Source organism: Protopterus annectens, chromosome 4.part1, assembly GCF_019279795.1.
Source record: "Protopterus annectens isolate FY-2018-M chromosome 4.part1, PAN1.0, whole genome shotgun sequence".
In the NCBI taxonomy this organism is placed as follows: domain Eukaryota; kingdom Metazoa; phylum Chordata; order Ceratodontiformes; family Protopteridae; genus Protopterus; species Protopterus annectens.
This window is the reverse complement of record NC_056734.1, coordinates 22,570,186-22,597,867: the sequence shown is the minus strand read 5'-3', so window position 1 is coordinate 22,597,867 and position 27,682 is coordinate 22,570,186.

The following is a 27,682-nucleotide window of genomic DNA, read 5'->3' as shown; positions in this document are numbered from 1 at the left end:
CACAGCACATGCCTGTGGCATCTCCAATATATATTCTTTGTGCTTGATGAACCTTTGCACTGACATGCAGCACCACATATGGAGAACTAATTGTGGAGATGTCAGTGCCCCTTAGTGACGCCGGAAGCTCTTCCTTTTCTGCTAGCGGTAGCTTGACCAATGCTCCTCATGTGATAATACATTAGTATGTTTAGCACATAAATAGTACAACCCCAGGCTGAATAAATTGCATGGGTTTTCTGAGAAAATGGAGACAAGTGTCATTACCTTTAAGTTTCAAAATCCATCTACAGAGCAATTACATATATTTTCATTATTTTTCTCAGTTTACTTTTGTTACATTTCCTTGAATATGTTGTTACAGAATGAAATGTGCAAAGCAAGTATAAAATCTGTATTTATGAGTAGTAATGTTTGGACTTAACTTGTCTGAGGTTAAGCAGGTGTTGTAGGTCAATAAATTGTTGAGTTCAGTGACAACTCAGCTGCTCCATGGTTTCTTCCATAGTGCAACAAGGTTCACTTCTTTCCCTCCTGCTTAAATTGCTCAAATTCAGATGTCTTGGGTGTGATCATTATGTATACAACAGATCAACTCCCATATGTTTAAGAATCTCTAAATTTTTGCATCATGAAGATTGGCTAAACTACTTGCTGCATTCCATTAATCATCGTGCACACACCTGGGGAGCTGTGGGCTGCAGTTCACATGAGTGTTTCAGCTCAAAGCTGTAGGTGAATATCTATAATGCCAAGCAACGTATATTAAGAAAGGTGCTGCTGTAATGCATATCTTACTACCACCATATTTCAAGAAGCTGGGATGTAACATTTCACCTCCTCAAACTGCTATGTTCAAACACTATCAAGCACAAAGTAAATTGGGCTTTTTCTCCGCTAAGTGCACAAATGAGCTATGTCCATTTGCTTGGCAGTTAGCACATGTTAAAACAAGTGTTGCCATGACTTTTCAAAATTTCTGTCTGCAATATGTTAGATCTCGAAACATGGTATTAGAGGAATGCAATCAAACTGAATATAGAGCACAAGGATATATAGAGTGCTGAGGGGAATAGTATCTTCCTCTAGCTACTCCATCAACTATACAGGTAAGGCTATTTGAAGAGGGTTATGAAGGCCCCTAATATAAAGCAAATGCATGGGCCACTTTGGCTCAAGACCTTGGGTCTATATTACCACATCGAAAGCACAAGTCAGTAAATGCCTGTTTGCCAACCAATAAACAGTGAACTCTCATTTCCGGTAATGGCCACTACAGCAAATTTTTTCCTAGGGAAAAAAAATAATTTGTCCATCATCATGAATTTGCCCTTTTCCCCACAGTGGTGCAATCTCAGAGTTGGGATATGTAGTTAGGGGAGTGTGGGGGGCACAACCCCCCCCCCCATTGGGGGGGGGGCTTGGCCAACAGGTGTTTGCTGACTTGTTTTTTCAATGTTGTAATATAGAACCCAAGACCTCACATATGCCATTGACATACCATGTACTGGTGAGCAATGTCTTCACCATTATAGTGACTTGAAAAGGTGAAATCCCAACCTCCTGGGCCAATGGGAAGCTGATATGAAGGAGCACCCACCGCCTATGTATTTTAAGAAATACATGGCTTAACTCCACATGTAATCTGCCACTGTTTGCATTACAAATGTCTAATGCACTCCCATTTATCTCTCTTCAGCTCATGAACATATTGCAGACAGTGTGCAAGAGAAGGCTGTAGTGCCTCAAGTAGCACCAAGGTAAATATACCTGTTACAGTTAGCAAAGGTGTATATGATAACAATCCATTCAATTCTTATACTAGTATTCCAGGCAGGTGTGGGTTATGTACAACATTGCCACCTTATCAAATGTCCAGCATGGTATTTTATTTTTTAAAACATGTGATTTGCCCGGACTATCCAAACCATGCTCTGGGAGTTTCATGGACTATAGTTAAATCTTTACCATACAAATCAAGGTCAATGTTGTAGACTGTCTGTTTTTCATGGTCTATCCGAATGCATTAAGATGTTTGTTATGCAATGGTAATTGCTAAATGCCAGTGCAATAGGTATGTTTGACCATATTTGTTGACCTAATATTATGGGCCATTTACTGCTGTACCTCTTATGTTGAAAAGCACAATTGTACATATAGGGGGTGTTGTTCATTAAGAGTGACAGGTTATTGTCCTTGCTGTATAAAGTATTGGCATTTAAAGTTGCACATTTAATACTGAATGGGAACACTAAATGGTTGATGGTATATACATCTGTGGTTGCCTGTATTTTGGACTTGTACACATAGCTCAACATGTTAAAGTACAACTGCCCTAATCATATATTGCCAGTGGGTTCTGTTTACCCCCTGCTTTTATTTTTTGTTGTATTTTACAGTACTACAGATACTACATCTCATGGGGAAGTTATGTGAGATTTGTAGTCTCCATGACATCAGTACACATTTCGCACACAGTTTATTAATCTACCTGGACTGATGACAGTAATGTCTGATAATTTCAACCTTTAATAAGACTGTGCAGGTAAATAAGTAGCTTTACCCTTGTACTTATGCATTGAATATGGTGATAATTTCATATTCTATTCCCAGCCTTTGCTTGTTTTCATAGTATTACATACAATTTCTAGTTGTACTTCCACAGTGGTGCAGCGGTAGTGTTGCTGCCTCACAGCAAGAGGTTCTCCCGTTCAATTCTCGGCTTGGGTTGGGAGTGCCTTCTGTGTGGAGTCTGCATGTCCTCCCCACGGTTGAGTGGGCATTTGAAAGACATGCATTGAATAAGTGTGCCTTAGTTGAAGGTTGGGCATCGGGCTGGCAACTCGACACCATAAAAACCAACTGCCAATCATTAGCGGACCAGAGTTCCACTGTGGCAATCCCTAACTGGGAAAAGACAAACAACATACAATTTCTAGTTGGTGTTTAATTATGCTTCTGACAACAGTACCTACAACAAGGTACATGTTGGTGTTAGCTGCATGTTGTCTAATTAAGGCTGCAACTATGAGACTTGCACTATTAGTGTTAAATTTCATGAGAGGAATTTCTTGGCTGCAGTTGTAGTTCAAAATGCAGACTGTCTTTCAATTTGAATGTGCTGTACCCTGTTTTCAAATCCCATATGAGATATATATTGCCACATTATTATTATTATTATTATTATTATTATTATTATTATTATTATTAGTGTGGTGTGAGTGCTTCTTGACCATTGCATTATAGTGCAAGTAACAAAGTCAGACTCAGGTTATGTTATAGCTGCATTTTCTTTCCTCATTCATGCTTTTTTCTCCCCAACCTCTTTTCTTGCAGTCCTTTCAATTACATACATTTATGCTTTTTTTTAATTTTGTTCTGTCCATTTATCTTTTCATTTCTGTGCAGCAGCCTCCTGACCATTACCTCTACCACCACCAAGGCCTGTTGCCCCACCACCAGAGGCTATTACAACCACAACACCATTTTCAATGGTGTCCCCAGCAGTACTGTCACCTCCACACCTGTTTCAGCACTTACAGTGGCAACTACTACTGGCCTTGCTATGTTAAGTGGTGCTATGGAATCTGCAGGTGGCAGTGATGGTGGAGGTGACAGCTGTGCCACCTGGCTGCAGCTAAAAAAACAGTGGGAGAGTTTATTGACAGGTGCCGGAATGTGACCTGAACCAACAACAAAAAAAATCCTATTTCATCACCTCATATTTATTGCCTATATTTTCACCTTCTGTTCTTCACTCAGCTTGCTTTCCTTTTTCATCATTTCCCTATTTCCCCATTTCCATCCTTTAATTTCACAAAAAATAGATCAGCACACATGCTTCATGGCCTTTTATGGTTGTGACATAACTTCTCTTTCTTGTTGCTGTTGAGCATGCGGGATAATGTCGATTGTCAAGATGTAAGCACAACTAGTGAGCATTAGTATTGCTTTGGGTTCCCTGCAGCCACACAGTAGTACTACATACTATTGCCACAGTCTCTGCTGTAGCCATGAGTGGGATATTTAATGGGGTTTAGTCCTTGTGCTTTTCTCCCACATATTCAATCTTAGTGATCAGGCCTCATTATACAAATAATATAAACAATGGTCAGCTTGTCAATGCTGTGCCTGCTGTCTTTCTGAATCCCTGCATATACATAATAACTGCCCTGTTTTGGCAGTATTTTCATTCAACTCCAAAAAGTGCTTCATGCAACTATATTACCATATATCATATGACCATAAACCATAACCATATATACCATAAACCATATAAATCATCACTTCCAGTTCCAAAATAAACTACTCATCTAATACATCTCAGCAAAAAAACAGAACTCACCTTACTAAATATGAACCCAAGAAGTATGTGCAGTAAAATCCATGACATACATGACTACCTGGCCACATACACTCCTGATGTAGTCATAGCTCCTGAAACTTCTTTAAAAGAAGAAATAATGGATAATGAGATTACCCCCTCCAGGATACAATATACTTAGTCATGACAGACAAAACAAGCATGCAGATGATGTAGCAATCATATGTAAAAATCTAACTTTCACATTACTTCCACAGGAACTACACAAATTTAACAATGCTGAACTTCTAATAGCACACATAAAAATCAACAACGGGAAACTATTGGTTTAACAGCAATTTATACACCACCAGAGAAAAACACTGATACTGCTGAAAGCATCCTGTATTAGATATCCCAGCTAATTAACCATGAAACTATAATACTTTGACCCTGGCATTCAATAAACTCCATGTAGACTTCGCTCAAAGCCTACACGGAGTTTATATATGTGCGCAGTAATGCGTGGTGAACAGCAGCACTCATCACATATTCATGCCACACACAATGTTTAAACATAAATAAGTGATGTTTCTTGGCCGGCAATAGTGTTGCTGGCCAGGAAACTGTAAAAGCAAATGCAGATAGCACTCCTGATTAAATCAAAGCACTAACAGCCCTTGATTTTGTGTGGAATGCCACAATGATCACCAGGGCTTCACATATAGCTCTCAGTCTCTAAGTGCAGGATGTCTGGACGAAGGTCAACATAATGGGGGCAATGACCCAGAAATAGGGACACATTTGACATACTTGCCCTATAGAAGTGCTAGAAGACCAGAGATTTCTGTTAAGATTTGAATTGGAAGTGGAAAAGTGTGTGTTGTATAAATTTAAATTTAAAATGGGGTGGTTTTGCATTTTTCATTGTTGACAGGTAATAATATAATACTGTTGAAGTTTTTGAAAAGTTTAATGAAATTTATCATGTCCTGTTTAAAGTTCATATAAAGAAGTGATGTTTTAACTGTTTTTTTATCTTTGATGAAGTCCTGTAATAATTTACTGAGCTCAAAGAGCTTAGACATTTTCATTAAACAGCTTTTTATTTTAGTTGGAGTACCTTTTTTACTTCCAGTGTTGTGTGATTTTGTATGGTTTTAACATTTGTGTCAATGCTGATTCTGCAAGCAGTGTGCATTCCTGGTTGTGAGACATTGTTTTGGTATTGGTGGGATGAAGGCTGGAAACTATGACGGTATTATGGCTTCTGTTGTGGATGTCTTTCACATACTCAGTAATTGTGTTACATAAAAGGGATTAGTCAGCACTGTGACCACATGCTGGTGGATGTTCCACTTACCATCCACCCCAGGACACAAGTAACATAGCTCTTGGTCTGATTAGAGGGTGTGATGTCCACATTATACTTGGGCTGTGTGTTTGTTTTCCTGACATAACAAATCCACCCATATTTTCTTGACATTGCAAGTATTGTCATGGATATGGCAGCAATCTTTGGTGTGTGCTGATACTGTCTGTATTATACTAATATCACAGTTGGAGTCAATGATTGTCCATACATTGCAGTCCTTCAGGCAGCTGTATGGACACAGGATGTGTATGTCATCTGTGATGTCCATCACTTTAAATAATGACAGGAAAAGGCCTAGCAGACAGCCCTGATGTATGGACCTGATCACTGAACCTGAGATATAGATTACTTCACACATGTCAATGTAGTTAGATGCCACATATGTGATAAACTGGTTGACCCATGTGGTGATATAGCTGTTTATATTCACATCTGACAGTGCTGATTGAATACCTAAGTGTGGATTTGTGTCAAATGCCTTGTCCTAGTCATGTTCAACAGGATGATAATGTTGTCATCATGCATGCCCTCAATGACCTCTCTGAGGGCATCTAACAATTGTAACAGACATGATGTAAAATTAACAATTCACACAGGTCTGTCACACTCAGCCAGAATATTACTAGTGTCCATTTAGAAAGGGTCCATGATGACATGTTGATCTACCTCACAGCTAAAGAGAGTTAGGATGTGTCCATACATGCATGCATTAGGTGCTGTCCTCCCAACTCAGATGAATGCATGCTGATGTACACTCTTCTAAGAGAACATAGCCCATGTGGAAGGTGTGTTGAAGTGCATATCAACCATATCAGGAAGGTGCATGTGTTGAGCCATGCCATAGGTGATCTGTGATGTCACAGCCCATTAATTATTTGTGATATGCCTAAATGAAGGTAAGACAGTGCATACTGCCTATCTTAATCTGGCCTAGGGTTTTTACACAATTCCCCATGCAGCTATCATTGAGAAACTCTCCCATCTGGGGATTAACCATTAATTCACTAGATGGGTAACCAATTGGCTCATCGACTGCACAGTTACTGTGAATCTTTGTGAATCAATCTGTACCAGTAGAGATGTCAGCATTGGCATACCCCAGAAATCTGTGCTTGGCCCTTTAATCTTTGGAATCTGTTTCTTAAAAGTTCAGGATAAAGTATATGGCCTTTATCTTACCAGGTTTGCTGATTCTTACAAATTGGGTGCAATCATTGAGTTCACCAATGATGATATACTACAGGAGTGACTAACACAGGCATATGATTGGTGAGCCACACTCTCTACAAATAAATGCAGAAATGTGTCTTTATTTTGTCCTTCTGAAAAGTGGAATTCCAAATTAATTACATCACAACAGTCCTGCTGTGCTGAAACCCAGCAATGCAACCACTGGGAACACATGTAGATAGTAATCTGAAGTTTGACCATCAAGTGTCCACACTGGTGTTGAAAGCATATCTTGTGCACATCATAAGTCACTCCACCGTATTCATATCTTAGGAATGTATGACAGCACTGTACTTGAATCTCATCAGAACACTAATAGAGTATAATGCTTTCTTTTGCATATACCTCACCAGATGCATGCATCAGCCAGAGAACACATGGATTTCTCACCAAGAAAACATGGGGCCTACAAACTATGCAATGATGTATGTGGACAGACTGAAAGTACTGTCCGTGTAAACTGCATTGTATAGAATGAGATTCTGCCTGACTTCCAGGCCAGCCTCTGACCTTGACCTAGTGGGAATAGTGCATATCCACAAATTAAATATAGCTGGTGACATCAGCAATGTCTGTTGAGGAGAATATGGTGATAACAATGCCACACATGCTGGTCTAAAAGGATCTCTGTAATGTGAAGCAAGAGCACAAACACTCCCCTCCCCCAGTAGACTACAGTGAGAATAAAACTCCTACCTATCTAAGTACACAGTCTACAGAACTCTGTATTTAAGGCAAGCTCCACAGCTCAAGTCTAACTTTTACAAGACTACAGGTTTAATTATAGTGGATGACATCAGCAGGGCATGTTGGAAAGAAGATGTTGGGAGGGCTGCATGAAATGGATATGTAGGCATGTGCAAGTATCAAAACACTGTCAGTCCATGGGATTGGGGTGATATCCGTAGGATATACAATCTTGTCTTTGGGCTGCATACGTGTACACACACACTTGACTGCAGTGAGAATAGAATCCCTAACTATCTAAGTACACAGCCTACAAAACTCAGTACATTATGCAAGTGCCATGTCAGAAGTCTGACTTTTACAAGGCTGCAGGTCAACTAATAGTGGATGACATCAGCAAGGCATGTTGGAGAGATGTTGGGAGTCCTGCATGAAATGGATGTGTAGGCATGTACAAATATCACAACACTGTCAATTTATGGGATTGGAATGATATTTGTAGGAGACATTCTTCTGCCCTTCTGGCTAGAAACACACACACACACACACACACACACACACACACACACACACACACACACACACATACACACACACACACACACACACACACAGTTGAATGCAGTAAGAATAGAACTCCTACTTATCTAAGTACACAGTCTATAGAACTCAACACTTTACACAAGTGCCACAGCACAAGTCTAACTGTTACAAGACTACAGGTCAGCTTATAGTGGATGACATCAGCAGGGCATGTTGGATTAAAGATGTTAGGAGGCTTGCATAGTGTCATAGCTTCATAGTTTCATAGGCGGTGACTAGCCTAATGGCCATAGGGTGTTTACAAGCCTAGTCATGTAAAAACACAAGTACCCTTATTGAGCATATTTAGAATGTCATTGTTAACAGAACAATTTTGTGATCAACATTGAATGACCCTTTCCATGATGCACATAGGTGCCACCCCTGGGGTGAATATATAATCACCCATCTAGTTGTCAAGGTAGGTCATTGATGAGGACTGCTTCATATGTAGTGGAAACCTATCACAGAGGAGTGGTAATCACTGCAAGATATATCTGTCTCCCCATCATGTTCTGCTTATGTCACAGGCTAGGTTGAAATCCCTGGAGCAAGTTATTCTTGTCCAATTTGATTTTCAGATGCCCAGCATTTCCAGTAGGGCAGGGTCTCAGACTACTCTGTATGCCAGGCATAGGTCAACTCTCAGCAGCCTGCATGATACTGAATACAGTGACAGTGACTTCAGTCTTTCCATGTATGTCATGTTTTGCAAGCCCTGGATTCTCCTGGTCACAAACCTCTGCATTTTCTCCAGTTGCTGCAGATGTCTTGTGAGGTACAGACAGAAGGGAACATTGTACTCATTTAGTGGTCTAATACGGGCAGAGTACAGCAGAGCTATGACCTACCTGGTCTTGGATGTGATGGCCTTATTTATAAGCTGTGCAACGTAGAATGTGTGTCTCACCAGTATGGCCACATCATGATTGAAGCACAGATTGCTATCAACATATACTCCCAAGTCTTGCAACACTGTGTTTGAGCTTAGAGGGTTGCTATTTATATCATAATTAGAAGGGGTACTTCATTGCTAAAGGTTCAGTCTTTGAGTTTGACACCAATCATCTGTCTGTATCAACCCCTTCTGTAATATGTTAACATCGTTGAGGGACTCTGTATGACTGCATCTAGTTGACACCTATCTGCAAACATGGTAAGCCACAGTCCATCTACCTTTGCCTGGACTTCAGAGAAATAGTTTGCAAACAGTTGAGAGCCCAGCACAGATCCCTGTGGTATTCCACTGGTAAGTAGTCTAGTGATGGACGTGCAGTCCCCAACTTTAGCAGTGTCTGTTCTGTTAGTGAGCCAGTTGGCTATCCATCTAGTAATGTATGGGTTAATTCCCAGATGGCAGATTTTTTCTATGATACATGAATGGGGATAGTGTCAAAGTTCTTGGATAACTCATCATAGGTGGTATGTCCTGTTATCCCTCATCCAGGTCTTTGGGGTCAGTATCAAATAAGTCCATTTGGTATAATAAACAAGATTTACCCCTGACAAAACTAAAAAGGGGTTGAGCCAGGTGTGTTGAAGGTCATGTATGTCCCTGTGGATAAGGTCCATGCTGATTGCTTCCCTAGCATTGCAGATAAGGAATTTTAGGGTTCTGGGTCAATAGCTCAAATTCTGCATGTTACCAGATTTATGTGCTTGCATAGCAGACAACTCTATTCTGCAGGCAATATATGTGCGGAAAAAGTACTGAGATACCAGGGTTGCAATGTTTGTGGGGAGGCAACACATGGCTGTATTGTAAATATGTGATCTATTTTAAGATAGACCCTTCAGTTTATGTTTCCACATGTGATTTTATGTCATAGATAGGAAATGGACTGTAAACAGCAGTAATATATAATATTTACTTTTCCATACCACGGCGAGCAGCGTGTTTGTGCAATGGTTGGCAAAGTGTTTGCGAATGCGAGATATACATTTTCAATACTTTCCACGTTTGCACATAGTTAAGCAGTGCACAGATATGAGCCACATTGTGAAAGGTCTGAGAGTTAGTATTGAGTCTATGGATCACACCTGCTGTTTAGCTGACTCCCTGGCAGCAGGTGTAAATGCAGTGACACATTCCTATTTGAGCTCAGATGATATTGGATTCAAATCCAGGTGTATCTAATACAATCAATAAACCTTGATAATGCAATGATATTAATTCTTAATATTACATGTGTTGATATGTGTTGGCATATCACAGCTGGTTTAAGCAGCATTGCATGGAGGTCAAACAAACACCCCAAAAAGTGAAGAGGTCACATTGCTTTTTCTGCTATTTATGTGTGTTGTGTGTGATTCTATTTTCTGATCAGATTAAAGGTGTTAAAATTGGATAGATAGGAAAGCGATGAAATGCAGAGCAAGCAGGGGGAGGAACAAAGCTTAAGCAGTAGTGGAATGTACAGTAGGGAGGTAGGAAAGAACCATAGCTATCCATCCCCCAGATTCATGAAGCTCGGCGCAAGTCTGGCATAAGGCTTGCGCCAGCCGTGCGGCATAGATGTGGAGTAGACGCGCCATATGCATATTAATGAAGGCGCGCAGCCACCACAGCCAAGTGCATAGGAAACGTGTGCGAGTGCAAGGGGCGTATCGAAGTTGCGCAGGGAGGCGTGTCAATGTCGGCTTTCGAGGAGCAACCTAAACTGCTGAATATTATATTCCGCCAGCAATAGTAATCGTACCTATCAGTGTCCATGGAGACTGAAACGTATGCAAAGCAGAGTCCCTGCGAACAGAAAATGAAGAGTCAAGCACAAATGCACGGTAGGGAATAATGGGACCCTACCCATGAACAAATGACAGGAAAACCGTGTGCCTGTAGTCCAATGTAGTGTTGATAGCTATACCATGTGGAAGTGAAACATATCAGATGTTAGCGCGCCGCCAGTAGGTATGTCCAGTCCAATGGAGAGGGTCACCAGCCAACCCATAATTTGAGGGAGGGAACATAGCTGTGCAGATGTGTCCATAACAAAATACACGAGGAGAAATGTAGATATAGGTAATGACCGTATGTCTGAATCATATCCCACAAGCCATGTAATAGTCACATACAAAAGGTATGTCCATATTTCACATACCAAATGTGATAGGAAATAGCATACGCATGCAAATGAAACAGAAGGAGCATATAAATGAGCCATAACAACACGGACACATGTAGGCCGAAAGGAACAGTATGATCCGTACCGTCGACCAAGATTACCACATGTCCCACCTTGTGAGTGACAGTCCCTCTGTGGGCAGATGTGTCCTGACACAAACATGTAAAACTGGCAAATGTCCAGAGAATATAGGACATAATTCCTCCGTAGACGTCATGCAATAGTTGCATTAAACATATTTCACTGGACGTATAATACATAAATGTCATAACAAACAGAATAAGATAGCAAAATGTTACAAGAATAAGCTTAGATATAGGCAAGAATTGTAAGTTCTATCTGCCAAACTGACCGTGGGTATGTGTCGGCCTGTAAAATATGCTGTGTTCACCGCAACTGTCACAGTAGGGTTGCCACCCTTACAAATGGCCAAAGTGGGACATGTTTGGTACAGACATCAGACTGTACAGGCCGACACATACACACAGCCAGTACAAAGGACAGAACATAACTGTTTTGCTTACAGAAAAGCATATTCCTGTAGCATTTTAGTTGCTTGTTCTGTTTCTCATAACAGTCAGGTATTTCAGATACAGAATTAACTGTTTAATGCAACTATCACATAAAATATAAGAAATATGTTTGTCCTAAAATCTCAGGACATTTGCCATGTTGACAATTACATGTCAGGATACAACTGCCCAAAGAGGGACTGTCCCTCACAAAGTGGGACAGGTGGTAACCCTATGTCACACTGTGGCCAATTGAAAAGGTGGAAACACAGCCGTTGACTGTGGGGAGGCAATGTCCACAACGGTCGGACATGTGTAAGGAATAGCTTGGACATAGGAAAAGGTGCCATCCTACCAATGAGTAGAACAGGCTGGCAAAATCCAGAAGTCAGCTGTATAATCCAAACGTGTATGTGACACAGTCGAACGGGTAGTACCCGGAAACACCAACCAAGTAATGAAAGTGAAGTAAGGGCGTGTACCTATGTGCATGAGGTATAGCATGTGGAAAGGAAACATGGCAGGGTAGTCCACACAACCATAAAGGTACCCGACACATGTAGGGTAGTCAATGTGTAACTCTGGCCGTGTCATGGGCCAACAACCAAAGTAGTGCTCTATGGGGTGTGAGTAATTCGCGTGTGAGGGGTGTGTGTTTAATGGTAAATTCCTCAAAGGCGATACTTGTGTCATATGCAGAAAAGGTGAACCGGAGGTGTATGAGGGGGCAGCGGGTGAAGTGGAAAGAAACACAACCTCATGTAGAAACAGCTGCAAGACAAGCAGACAGGCCATAGTGTAGAACACAATCCCACAAACATATGAATATGAAAATATGTGAGACAAATGTATAGATACGGCACCATCACATACCCACAGATGGGTCCTGATGTAACTGGCCATAACAAATGCAACACACCTGGATGCATAATAGCCTACCCAGCATACCCTCCACAACACACAACCTGCCACCATAACAGAACGTCCACCAAATCCAGCCGTACTTGGTCCACTGGTTTGTTGCAGAAACAGCTACACACAGTGACCCCTACGCATATGTAGTAGGTTTTGTCACCCTAGGCAGTGTCAGGATTGCAAACCATGTATCCCCTGCAGGTAAAACCCCCTGCACATTTTCGTGCAGCCACAAAAATCTTCGTTATCTAACTTGTTTTGGTTTTGACCAATTTTTGGGATATCCCTCACGGGATGACCAACTTGTGTAAATAGTAGAATGGGTATGACGATATGATGTCCAATCCAGTAGATATCTGGACACAAGTCAGAACGTGCAGTGGAGGTCCATGACACTGTCCAGCCCTAAGTGGGCATGCATAACCTACCACCCAGGATAAAATACCTTCCCGTGACGCACATGTCCAGACACGAATAGAAGGAAGAATATAATGCACACATTTGCAAAGTGGAAAATGACATGAGGGCGAGGAAGACACTACGTAAACAGGTCAACCCTGATCAAGTGTGAGGGACACTGACTGTGTGCAGTCGTGACTGACCATACCTGTCAACCTGTGTGAGCAAGATATCTGGACAGAGCCGTGAATATAAGTGAGACAAAGGTCCAAAATCAGGGACAATCTGTAAACATATCTCTTAGAAACATAGAATTTAATAGAATAACAGTTTGCACATTGGCATTAATGTCTGGAGTATGAAGTCTGAAACCCAACTGTCTGTCAGCACGTTCCGACTGCAGTCTTTAATGCTGATCTACTGCTGTGCCAGAACACAACAGCGTATTACATACCACTCAACTGTCTGGATATTCGCAGAATGACTAGGGTCACCACCTGTCCCACTTTACGAGTAACAATCCCTCTGTAGGCAGTTGTGTCCTGTGAAAAAAATCAAGACATAGCAAATGTCCTGAGAGTTTATTTCCTAATTTACTTTAATAGTTGCATAAAATGGTTATTTTATATATGAATCCTCAATATGTTATATGAAGTAGCATAAGCAATTCAAATGTTATTAGAATAAGCTATTATATGGACAAAAAGGGTTCAAGTTCAGTACTATGCATGGCTGTAGGTATGTTTTGTCCTGGAAAATCTGACATCTCTACAGAACATGTCCCACTATGGGCAGTCGAAAAGGTGGCAACCCTAAGAATAACCACAGGTTCACCCCATAGTGTTGGTGTGTGCCTCTGACAATCTGCACCAGTGTGGTAAATAGCTGAGGATTGATGTCACTAAATAATGAGAAATATCCAGGGTTTAAGACTCCACAACCTGCAGAAAAGTCATGCTAATGCAAAACCTAGCATTCTATCAACGTTCTAAGCTTGTAAGAGCAATCGTTAAAATGTGTCCCTAATTGTCCCCCCATTGTGTAGGTTTTGCACAGGTTCGGTGCTCTAAGAGGTTGAGAGGTATGGTCCGGACATATTTACAGGAACAGCCCTTCACACTTGTGCAATGTACAACTGCATACCTGTAGTCACTTCATGTCCAAAAATAATAATCCCCGTATGACTGTATACAGGTAATAGTCAAATGTGAATGGGAACACCCCTCACCATGGAGTATGGACTATAACAACCCCACCCATAATATGTAATGCCAACAGAATAAGCTGCTGACAGGTGGCCAAACACCTGTGTCTATAAACACAGGTAAAACTTCAAAATAGGGAGATAATCCCTGTCCATATGCTTCATCTAACATTTGACCTCAGCCAGGGAAATTCCGTTCACCAGGTGGACAAGCCTAAACCCAGATCACTACATGAACACCCTGACAATCAAAGACCTGTATGCGGCTTGACTATATGCCTTGGTGTTCTGCATATCCTCGGAGTGATTAACAATGCAGCCAGAGTCCACAGCAGTAGGCAATAGGGAATGTGCAATATGTAGTACCACCTTTTTCCCAGCAGGAGAATGGCTGCCTGTGTCGTAGGTGAAGCGGTGAGGCGTATGTTGATGTAGCTAAGTACTATGGGTATGCATATCAATGAGGGAGAACACCAGTAGAATAGTGGTTCCGGTATCCGGCCAACGTGAATGCAGTCCCGGTTGACCGACAACCACTGCACATATAACTTGAAAGTGTAATGAAAGCGTTTGTGCAGTACACACATTTAAATATGTAAAGGTGAACGTGTGTTTTGCAGTAGTCCGTAAACTGGAATACAGATATGTAACTGTTACGGTCAGAATTATGAAAGTTCACGGAAGCACAATTATCTATGAAACACATGTAACCCACAATAAGGATATGCAAGTGCGCCTGCGCGTGTGTAATCCGCTCACAGAATAGAAAATGAATGGTGTTTTCCCCACGTTCTATGTACATGGCTCATACCTGTTAAACCTGTAAAGTACAAAACCGGACAAAGCCATGACAACAACTGGTACAAATAGGGACAATCCCCAGATATTGCCGTAACAAACAGAAAGTGGATAGAATAACAGGTGTGTCACTAGCATGGATGCTCTGAAGGGTATGAAGTCGTAACCTGAAATGTTTGTCATTATTTACCGACAGTCTTTAATGATATGCCACTAACTTGCCAGACAGACACAAGGTTATGAAAAATGGACCAAAGATAAGAGGCAAACAGCTGTACATGCAACGGAAATCTGTACAGTTGAAAGGTATGATATGGAGATATATATACACATATATCCACAGACATAATCCAAAGCAAATTACGAGATGAGGAATGTACAGACATATGTACATATATAAATCTATACACACACGATACATGAATAGATATATACACAACAAACATATGTCCCTGTACATATAACACATGTACATAAATAGGTCACGGTATAGCTAAAATGGATAGACAGACAGACATGCATGAAAGAAGAATACACCGATGGTTTCCAAACCATTGCCCGGAAAGTACCAGTGTGACAGGGCCTGCAAGTTCTACACGTTAAACATGAATATAGGTGTCCTTTGCAGGACCCCAAAAATTTATCCTGTACAAAGTGCCAACCGTCACTGATGCAAAAGAAGTCACACCTGCAACTACGATATAGGTGTACATGCAACTGTAGCAGGTGCAAGGGTAATAACACATGGGTCGATTGAATGTATGACGTACGAGCTGATATCCGCAGAGTGGGGAGTGCTCGGAAGTGTCCTCACACTTTATTATCGCTCACATTAAACATGTCTAATGGGTACTGTGGAGGTGTGTCAGGTATGGGAATCATAGGTATGCAGAATTGGGCCAAGGTGTTGGTTGGGCAAAGATCTATTAGGTACGCCCCATGGGAGTGATCAATATACCTATGTGGGTATAGCACACGCCTACATTCTCCAAAAAGGTGCAACCCATCTACTGGATATTGTGTAAACCACTGGGGGAAGATGTAGGGACCTATATCAGTGTCATGTAGGCGATTATCATGGATGGACACGCGTACGACCAAGATGGTAACCAGACCTGCCAGAATGTCAGAATAAGACAGCTGGACTAAGGCATAGTACATGACAGACAAATAGGGACAATATTAAATATACCTCAGACAAAAGTCAGACCGCTGATAGAATAATTGCTTAGTCAGGAATACGAATGTTATGAGAGTTAGTAATCATGAAATAGAAATGACAGTCAAGATTACCTAACTGCACAGTCCGTCATGGCTTGCCAGCAATCTACCAGAAAAGCACATTATCATGACAAATGTAACAGAATCATAGGTCAAACCCCAGGGCGTATACCCATAATGTGTACAGGTGAGAGGTATGAAGGTAACCCGTCCTAATGAAATGTACAGAACTAGTGATACTAGGTGGACAGGTGAGAAGAAAGATGTCAGGACAAATGACAAAACATGTACAAGTCATAAGCATGTTTGTCCACAAATGTGAATTACAATGTATGGCCTGTGAAAGTCAATGTGGAAGGTTAATAGACTCAAAAGACATGTGTCCCTCAGGGTGTCATGCAGTGTCACCGATACAGTGTCCAGTCCCCCATACTTGTACGTGAGCTCTGCCACTGACAGAAAGCGCAAATACTGGCGTACACATAAGGTACATGATGGAATAATTAGTGTGGATAAGCACTTGTTGGCCTGTGTGAGGAATATAACCCAGTGGGTGGGTGTGTCCTGCAATAGGAATGTAATGGTAACTGGCCTGTGATAGCACCATGTATTGTGTGTATTGGCGTAAGGAAATTGATGTCCAGTATCAGAAACATACCTCACAACTGTACGAATGTGCAGATGTATGCCACATATGTGTGGTGTGTTCCTCTCACAATCTGTACCTGTCTGCCAAATACCTGAGAACTGACATCATTAAATAATGATAAACATATGTGTTTAAGACCCCAAATCCTGCAGAAAGGTCATACTAATGCAAAACCTATAATACTGTCAACTATCTACGTTTGTAAGAGCAATATGTAGAATCTGCCCCTATCTGTCCCCCCATCATGTTAGGCTTTGTACAGATGTTTTGCACTAGGAGGTTGATAGTTATGATCTGAAACAGATACATGTCTGAGGAAACAGCATTATCGACTGCAAGATAACTCAGAAGGTATGAAAAGTGCTGCAGTAGGAAGTTCATCCACAGGTATGTGCTGACATGTCAAATGACACAGCTGTCTACAGGAAGTACCTATAGGGTGTCACCTTTACCAATGATGACAGTGGGACATACCCACAGCCATGCATACACCACAAATAGACATAGCACATAGCAAAGCCTAGGCCATGATACATGAAGCCTCCGGCGTGTATGGATTGAGTGAGAGTACAGCAAGGAAAGATGACTGCCAGGCTATTCAGCAAACACCTGCAGGGGCGTGCAAGACCGCCCGTAACACAAACATTGCACGGACAATGTTTGGATTTGCAACATACCCCATTTGTATGTGTAAGCTATGCAAATGATGTAATGATAGGGTTGCCACCTTTCCAAATGCCCAAAGTGGGACATTTGTGCTACAAACATCAGATTTTTCAGGGCAAAACATGCCCACGGCCAGTACAAAGGACAGAACTTCAGTTTTTTGCCTGAATAAAAGTCTATTCTTGTAGCATTTTAGTTCCTTATTCTGTTTCTTATAACATTTAGGTGTTTCAGATACAGAATAACTGTTTTATGCAACTATGACATAAAATATAGAAAATAATTTTTTCCTAAAATCTCAGGACATTTGCCATTTTTTCACATTTTTTGCAGGACACAACTGCCCAAAGAGGGACTGTCCCTCGCAAAGTGGGATAGGTGGTAACCCTACGTAATTACGCGATACATGAAACAGTAAGCTGCCCGTGCAAGAGCAGAGTTATGTGCAGAAATGTACCTGGATGTTATGTGACTAACGTTTTGCACGTTGCTAAATGGAGCAATGACAGCTGCAAATACATTATGAATACAGTCAAAGAAGCATGCCAATGTCCAAGTCCAAGGTCAGTGGCGGCTTTGTCCATTGGATATCAATGAACCAGTAGTTGTCCTCCCCCGATCCCTGGTGTGGAAGCATAGCGCAGTGCCACGAGAACACGCTGTGCTTCAAAACAAGACATATGGATAATATACATACAAAATGTAGGTTTAGTTAGATGTTAGTACGCCATGCAGATGAATGGCAAGCTGGAGACAACATGGCTACTGTGTACTGGTACTTATGTGTGGAAGCGCTCTGTCAAAGATGTAACGAAGCATTTGTAGGCAATGTGAGGCAAGTGAGGCTGAGGATAGTGAATCACAACATGTCATGCCACATGGGCCAAGCCTCTACCGTGTAGTGTAGGTTAAGGGGACTATTAGAGTAGAAGATAGGTGACAGCATGAGTGTGTATGTACAAAACACTGTAACCTCAGCGGAGCAGTGTCACATGTGTGCTGACAGTACTCAGTGGAAGAGACATGTCATGAGCTATCCAAGGGAACGTCAGGAGACTGATGGCGTATGCCATGGATACCACCGATGTGACCTGCAAACCTGCCCACAGTGTGTCTGTGCCCATGCACGCCAGTAAGCCAGAGTAAGTATGTGTGCACATGTGTTAGTCTGTGTGCGTGTGTGGAAGAACGAGTAAGCTAGTGTACGAAAGGTGAAGCCCATGTAATGTCGTGTATGCATTTGTAAGCATGTATACATGTGTACTACACACATCACACACGTACTGCACACACAGACACACATGCTGCCAATACTACACACATCAGTGAAATGGCACATGGATGGAGACTACATCATCAGAAGTAACAGTGCTGTAAACTATGCTACAGTGATGGTCATAGCTGCAATGCATCATGCCTGCTGAAGTACACCTGGAAGTAACACACTGTGTGTTAACAGCATGCTAACATCAATACAGTGGAATAAAGCCACCGTGTGCAGCAGCACCAGGTTAGTCAGATCCTGCATCAATGTTACACATCACAGGTGGTGGCACAGGTGATATCATATGCACAGGGTGTGGTGTTAACATGTCCAGAGCTGTCATAGAGCCATCCAATGTACACGTAGGTGTGTGTGTGTGAGGGACAACGGTTATTGCATGGCCCAATGGTGGTGCAATGGGTGTGTGCATGTGATAGCCATAGCTGTTTGTGGTAAGTGTGTGTGTCTGCATATACACAGGTACAGCATGTGTCAGCCATATACAGGAGGTTGTGGGACAGTCACAGACCGTACCTGCCAGGCTGTAGAGTTCCCCATTACTGGCCATGGACACCTCTCCATGCATCCAACACAACTCAGTCCTGCACCTGTCAATGTCTGCACATACAGTCCTGGGATCTGTACCACAACCTGTGGATAAACATGCATCTGTAATGTTAACCTGAGGTGCATAGAATTGACAGTTACTACAGACGGATATGAGCCATACTCACTCTCCAATGTAATAACCACTGCTGACTGTTGCCGAGATCTGCATATGACCAGTCAAAGGTGCTGCACTAACATTGTTTCCAATGCCCGTGTAATACCCAGCAACACAATAACCGGTCACTACACATGTATAACCCACGATCACTACAGCACACAGTATGTGCACTATCACAGAGCCATAGCAGATGTACATACATCCATGGTGCTCACGTACAGACAATGCAGCAGAGTGATAATCCCAACATATACATTATATATATATATATATATATATATATATATATATATATATATATATATAGATAGAAACATACACACACACACACACACACACACACACACACACACACACACACACACACACACACACACACATGGCAGGGTTGGGAGCAGAACATAAACGTAAGCACTGTACCACACGACAGCATCACGCAGTTACAAAACGTGCTACCGTGATCAGTGGATCACATGATTCACACATGCACACGTCTAGCCTGCAGACAGCAACATCAAAGGCAAAGACGCCGCATAGATGTTATGGAGAGTGAATACTGTAAAAGCAATGTACTGTTGTCATGCAGCTGGAAACACACACACACACACACACACACACACACACACACACACACACACACACACACACTTGGCAGGGCTGGGAGTCGAACATGCACCTAACTACCCTAACACACTACAGCATGATGCATTTACAGAATGCGCTACCGAGATTACTAAGCACAGCGGTCCCAGAGGCAGTCATCTAGGTGTGTGTCATCATCCGCAAAGGCAAAGACATCGGTAGCAAACTGCTGTGGTGTGCGGCATCTAAAAGCAAGACTGCGTCCCCAGGCAGATGGGAGCATGCGTGCAAACACACACACACACACACACACACACACACACACACACACACACACACTTGGCAGGGCTGGGAGTCGAACATACACCTAACTAACCTAACACACTACAGCATGACGCATTTACAGAACGCGCTACCGAGATTACTAAGCACAGCAGTCCCAGAGGCAGTCATCTAGGTGTGTGTCATCATCCGCAAAGGCAAAGACGTCGGTAGCAAACTGCTGTGGTGTGCGGCATCTAAAAGCAAGACTGCGTCCCCAGGCAGATGGGAGCATGCGCGCAAACACACACACACACACACACACACACACACACACACACACACACACACACACACACACTTGGCAGGGCTGGGAGTCGAACATACACCTAACTACCCTAACACACTACAGCATGACGCATTTACAGAACGCACTACCGAGATTACTAAGCACAGCAGTCCCAGAGGCAGTCATCTAGGTGCGTGTCATCATCCGCAAAGGCAAAGACATCGGTAGCAAACTGTTGTGGTGTGCGGCATCTAAAAGCAAGACTGCGTCCCCAGGCGGACGGGAGCATGCGCGCAAACACACACAGACACACACACACACACACACACACACACACACACACACACACACACACACACACACTTGGCAGGGCTGGGAGTCAAACATACACCTAACTATCCTAACATACTACAGCATGACGCATTTACAGAACGCGCTACCGAGATTACTGAACACAGCACTCCCAGAGGCATACTTCTAGGTGGGTGACATCATCCGCAAAGCCAAAGACGCCGATATGGAATGTATGTGGTGTGAGGCATCTAAAAGCATTACTGTGTCCCCAGGCAGCTGGAAACACACACACACACACACACACACACACACACACACACACACACACACACACACACACACACAAACACACACACACACACACACACTTGACAGCTGGGAGTCGAACATACACCTAACTACCTTATCACAATACAGCATTACGTATTTACAGAACGCGCTACCGAGATTACTGAGCACAGCACTCCCAGAGGCATACTTCTAGGTGGGTGACATCATCTGCAAAGGCAAGGACGCCGATAGGGAATGTATAGAGAGTGAGCAGTCTGAAAGCATATTACTGTCCCAAGGTAGACGTAGACAAACACACGGCAGTGGTGTGATCGGGGCAACCAAATATCTGCAGAGCACTACAACAACACTACATAGATACGGGACACGCCACAGACAGTACACCCTTCAAGATAGCAACCAGTGTGTTCAATGTAGGCATCCATCGTGACATTGAAAATGGACATCTGTTGCCTGGATGACCACCATCACTATACAGCATGTCAATGGCCATGCCCACACGCTTAGTATCACACGTCTGTTTGGAATGTACTTTGTGTCCATCTACACAATGGCGTACTGGGCATGCTCACACAGCAGTTGCAAAGGGCCATCTTGCATGCACACGGCTTCTGAACATGGAAGGGCGCAGTTTGGAATGTACTGTGTGTCCATCTACACAACGGCGTACTGGGCATGCTCACACACTTAGCAGTTGCAAAGGGCCATCTTGCATGCACATGGATTCTAAACACGGAAGGGCACAGTATGGTATTACTGTCACCATGTACATGAAGGCCACTCACATGTATTGACCAGTACACACTCAGGAGCTATCACAGATGTCTCAGGTGCATATCACAGAGGTACACACCACAATCTACAATGTAGCCCTCCGACATCACCATGTCATTGGACCAGCAATACATAGCCATACATTAACACAACACTGTGTGACTCATGACCAGTGCACTGTACATAGGTCTACAGCAACTGTGCAGACTACACATGTACCGACAGGGTTCCATCATGTGTTATGCATTGCAATGATACCACTGTACATAACCAGGTCGGCTCTACTCATACCAGGGGCCCTGGGTCTTACACAGCTGTGACAGATGACTGTCGCTGTACACCAACGAACACACATGTTTGGCTATGTCATACATGTAATTGCAGTGGATATGTGCATGGACCACACACACACAACACATATGTACATAGCATAGCTTTTGCTGTCCTCCGTGCAGACAAGTGGCTACAGCAATCATACACACACAAATGGAAGGTGGGTCCATGGCTGTTGAATGCTAAAAGTACATGAGGCAGCAATGTTCACCGAGGACACATTCCCTCTGTACTAGTTACCCATGACACCCATCATATCATACAACAGTCCATGTGTTATGTATGTCAACACACATGTCCACCAATTATAATGCATACAAACATGGCTACATGACAGGCATGTAGGACCAACACACATGTACAATCTGTAGTGTGCATGCAGCTACCATGCATGTGCAGTAGCTGATGTAAGTAACTAATCTGTGCCTAACTACAACATGCAGTTGCAATGCAGCCCCATCATTGACACCTGTATATGGTGACATACTGACAGTACAGTATGATGTACAGCAGGTATGGATGGATGTGTGTACATAAAGTGGTGATCCACCTGTGTAGATGGATGTTTGCCGGGGATGGCTCACAGGTGTGTCACATGCCATCCTACCATTACATGTGCAAACAGTACACTATGTTACCATTACTTGACAGTGGAGACATAAAACCTACACAGCAGTCAGGTGTCACCGACAGTACGCCACTTGACACCTGTAACACTTACATCCTCCCGTGTGCATATAGCAGCACAATTGCCGAAGGTAGCGTTGGTACACATAATGTGGCCAATACTGCTGCATATCTGTCAGATGTATCATCATATAGCAGGTGTATCATTCACAGTACTGCCATGTGTGTTTGCTTGTGTGACCATATATGCCACATATGGTGGGGAATACATCCCAATTGTTACACACCTCTGCACACTGTTGTAGAGATCTGTACATACTGCAGTGTGGAAAGCATGACGTAGGCAGGTGTGGTGTGTGTGTATCACACACATCAGCTATCCATATGTGTATGACATTTGTGGTCTCCACAGTGTGTGTGTGTATGTAGGTATGTATGGCTGTCTGGTGCATGGAGTGAGGGTGTATGCTACCATACAGAACAAACAGGATCCCTAACCCCTCATGGTGATGCAGTCCACTCCCCTGTTGATGCCATCGGTCTCAGCCGCACTGGCTACCTGTACATGTTCTTTCTCTGTGTCGCATTGTGTGGGTTCACAGTACTGTGACGGTGATGACCACATAGGCAAGGGTCCTCACCTCAACACTATGGGGTGTGTGTTATAGTGTTATTGACCCCGTGAGTGTGAGCATGTTCCTGTAATGTGACAGGGTATTACTGCTATACAGTGAGGCCTCATGCTATCATGTGGCCTCTAACATTATCATTGGCCAGATCGCTGTGTACAACCCCTGCACCATGTCAACATACCTGTGATGTGACCTGGTATGGATGTCACGTCTCTAGCCACTGTAGCCTATTAAACTGCCCACATGCTTCTGGATCAGTATATGTGTGGACATCTGTGTTATGTTAGACTTTCCAACAGTCAGGCTGAGGCTACGTCTAGCATGCTGATATTGCCATATGTGCCTGTGAGTACTCCACAGTTACACATGGGAGACTGCAAACAGTGCTACCTGTAGGCACATGCAAGTAGACCATAAGGAGGGAACCAGGGCATCATTACCAACATGCTGTTACTGCTGTTACCGAGTCACATACTGTGAACATATAGCAATGCATGCTAAACCTGTACTACATGGTATGTCTGGTGCGTGTCACCAGTACACAACTAATGTAATATACACATCTCTCACTATTCACACACAACTAATGTAATATACACTTCTCTCACTATTCTTACATAACTAATGTAATATACACTTCTCACTATTCTCTACACCCTGTGCATCAGACCATTTGAGCATGTCCCTGTACCAATGGTGTGGGTGACAGGGATGCGGCACAGGCTTCATCATATGCACAGGGTGATAATGTTTGCCAGGGGCATAGGCTGCTCCAATGGATGACATCTTGTGTGTGGGTAAGGGCCAGTGGTATGATTGGACATGTATGTTCAATATGCATGTGGGTGTTGTGGTGCCCTACAGATGTCTTTGCTGTGTGCGTGTATGTGTGCACACAGTTCTGCCATTTGTGAGGCCTACACGGGGTATTATTGACAGCTCCAGATTGTACAGACCAGATTGTACAGCTCACTGTGTCTGGCCACAGCCACATGACCTGTGCCTGCCAGGGGTGGCACGGGCACTACCAGGCAGAGGTACAGCTTGGCTACTGTCCGATGACACATGTCCACTGGAACCGTGTCCCCGCTGGGAACATCCAGGGCCACGTCCACATGGCCTGCTAAGTCCTGGTGTGGACAGCACAGCACCAGCTGCACTGCTACTGCTACCAGCACTATGGGAGCGGGCATGTGAGGTGGCACGCTCACGTTGACCTGCACTAGGTGGTGTAGCTGGCCTACGTCCACATGGCCTATGCCTCACTCCTACCAGATGTTCCAGCACAGACAGCTCATGCTCGCGGATTGCCATGCCACGGTCAAGGATTCTGACCATGTCACCCAATCACCTGTCCAGAACATCAGCAATCTGCTGTTGAGCATTTGCCAATGCCTGTATGTTGTCATTTAGCGTATGGATAGCCGCTATTACAGTCTGGAACATGCATCTGGTGATACAAGCTGCTGCGCTCTGTCCTGCAGATGCATGTCTGCCAGAGGTCCTCCTACGAGCAGCACCGGCCACATGCCTGTGTGGCACATCTGCAGTCATTACACTGACACCATAGTGTGTAGACACACCTTCTGTAGCTACCACACGTTCCTGTTCCACGCTAACAGACGCTGACTGTTGTTCCTCTATGGCCACTGGTGATGAGGTATGTGTTGGCAGCAGAACTGTGTGCAGGGATGAGGGGGACATAGCTGGGATGGCAAACATTGGCACAGATTCAGCCCCTGACAACCCTGCCTGTACCTCATGCATATGTTCATCACTGCTAGTATCTGTGGGAACACTAACATCAGATGGACCGCAGGAGGTTAACGCACCTACATCACCTGTGAATGCAAAGAAAGACTCTAAATTACAATAGACACACACACACACACATACACACACACACACACACACACACACACACACACACACACACACACACACACACACACACACACACACACACACACACACACACACACACACACACACACACACACACACACACAGACACACAGACACACACACACACAGGCACACACACACACACACAGACACACACACACACACACACAGACACACACACACAGACACACACACACAGACACACACACACACACACACACACACACAGACACACACAGACACACCATGCATGTGATTTGACAGATGGCATGCAGCATGCCTGTGATACAGCAGAGGGCATGCAGCTCAGACATTAATAGTGTTAGTAAGCATACCTCCCTGGGGTGCACACTACAGCAAGCAGGTGTCATATCAGTAGCCATGCAGTTCACACAATCATGCATGCATCCCTGTGATACACCATGTGGACCAGAACAGGATAACAGTACACATGGCTGACGTGACCTTGACATGTAATCTGCTGACGTGTGCATTAACATGCATACATGTCTGACACAGTGGTGTCCTGACACATGTACAGCATCGTAATGGGCATCACATTGCGGTGTTTTCTGTATGCCCTACAGATAGAATGCATGTTTAGCAAATGTGCATGAGCATGGAAGGGTAGTGTGAGCCGTCTACATTGCTATACAGTGTGAAGTACAGACACTGTGCCATTGCATGGCATCATGAGGCATCTATATTGCTGTACAATGCAAAATATGTACACATTGCATAGCCATAGCTGCATGCATACCCATGACATAACTGTGAATTGTGACCCACGATGCTGAGGTGTATACATACCAAACCATGCTGTGGAGGACCTGCAGATGACACCCCTGCACAACAACTACAGGGTCTTAGCTGCCTGGCAACCATGTCCACACATGTCCAGTCAAGTCACCATTTCCCACATGACATTGATGTACCACACACATGAGGTGCACAGCTAATGGTGATGTCCTACAGCAGAAAGGGAAATGTACTGTATCTGTGGCCTGATGTGGTGTCAATGTCTGTGGAAGCTGTACAGGTGACTACTGTCATGCGTTATGACACAGTCGTGATGTTCAACAGATCTTATATGGTAGACTTCAGTGACACCTCCACTAGCTGTACACAGGCTTTTAGGATGTCCAGTGTACCACATCAACTGTATAATCAGTCAACTAAGGCTATAATTGGACCATGTGTGGACAATGTGCAACAGGGTGTATACACATCACATCTACTGTGTGGCTACGTGTCTCTAGCCATCCCCCATGGCCATGTGTGCACATGTGTTGACCAAATGTGTGTGATGGCCATTTATCTCACAAGTCTGTGTTGTCCCATATGACATACACCCATAGATGTCAGATATGTCACCATCCACAGGGCTATGCAGACAATGGGTTGTATGTCTGGTATATGGGGTATGGGTCATGGGATAGTGTGACAATATTGCAGCCAGAACACTACGTGTCTGGGACATGTCAGATGGCACATCACAATGTGTGCACCCAATGCAGGGGCATATAACACAATGGTGACACCTGTGGGCTGCCCATATCACAGCTCACTGTGTGGTACCACACATGTTGTTCAAATGCATACTACATATGCCTCCATTGTAGAACACCTCCACCGTTGTATGCACAGCTGACCACACATGTAGCAATGACAACTACTGTGGTTTCAAGTTGGTGTATCATTTTGTTTGTATATATTGCACATGGGTGGCCTGTGTGAATGATGGGTGATGCGACCTGTATATCGTGACTGGAATGAACATCAAGTGTGCAACTGTTAACTGGCCACATGGCAAATTGATCTATGCTTTAACATGCCTGATACTGATGACAGTCTCACTTGCAATGGACTCATGTCTGTGCGGCACGCCAGAGGTACCTGTATAGGGGTGACACAGCAGTATGAACATTATCCCTGACTGTCTGACAGCCACAGGGTGCACTGTGCATGTTAACACATTCGCCTGTATAATAGCATATAGTATGCACATGTGTGCATACACAGGGTAGCATACTGTAGTAT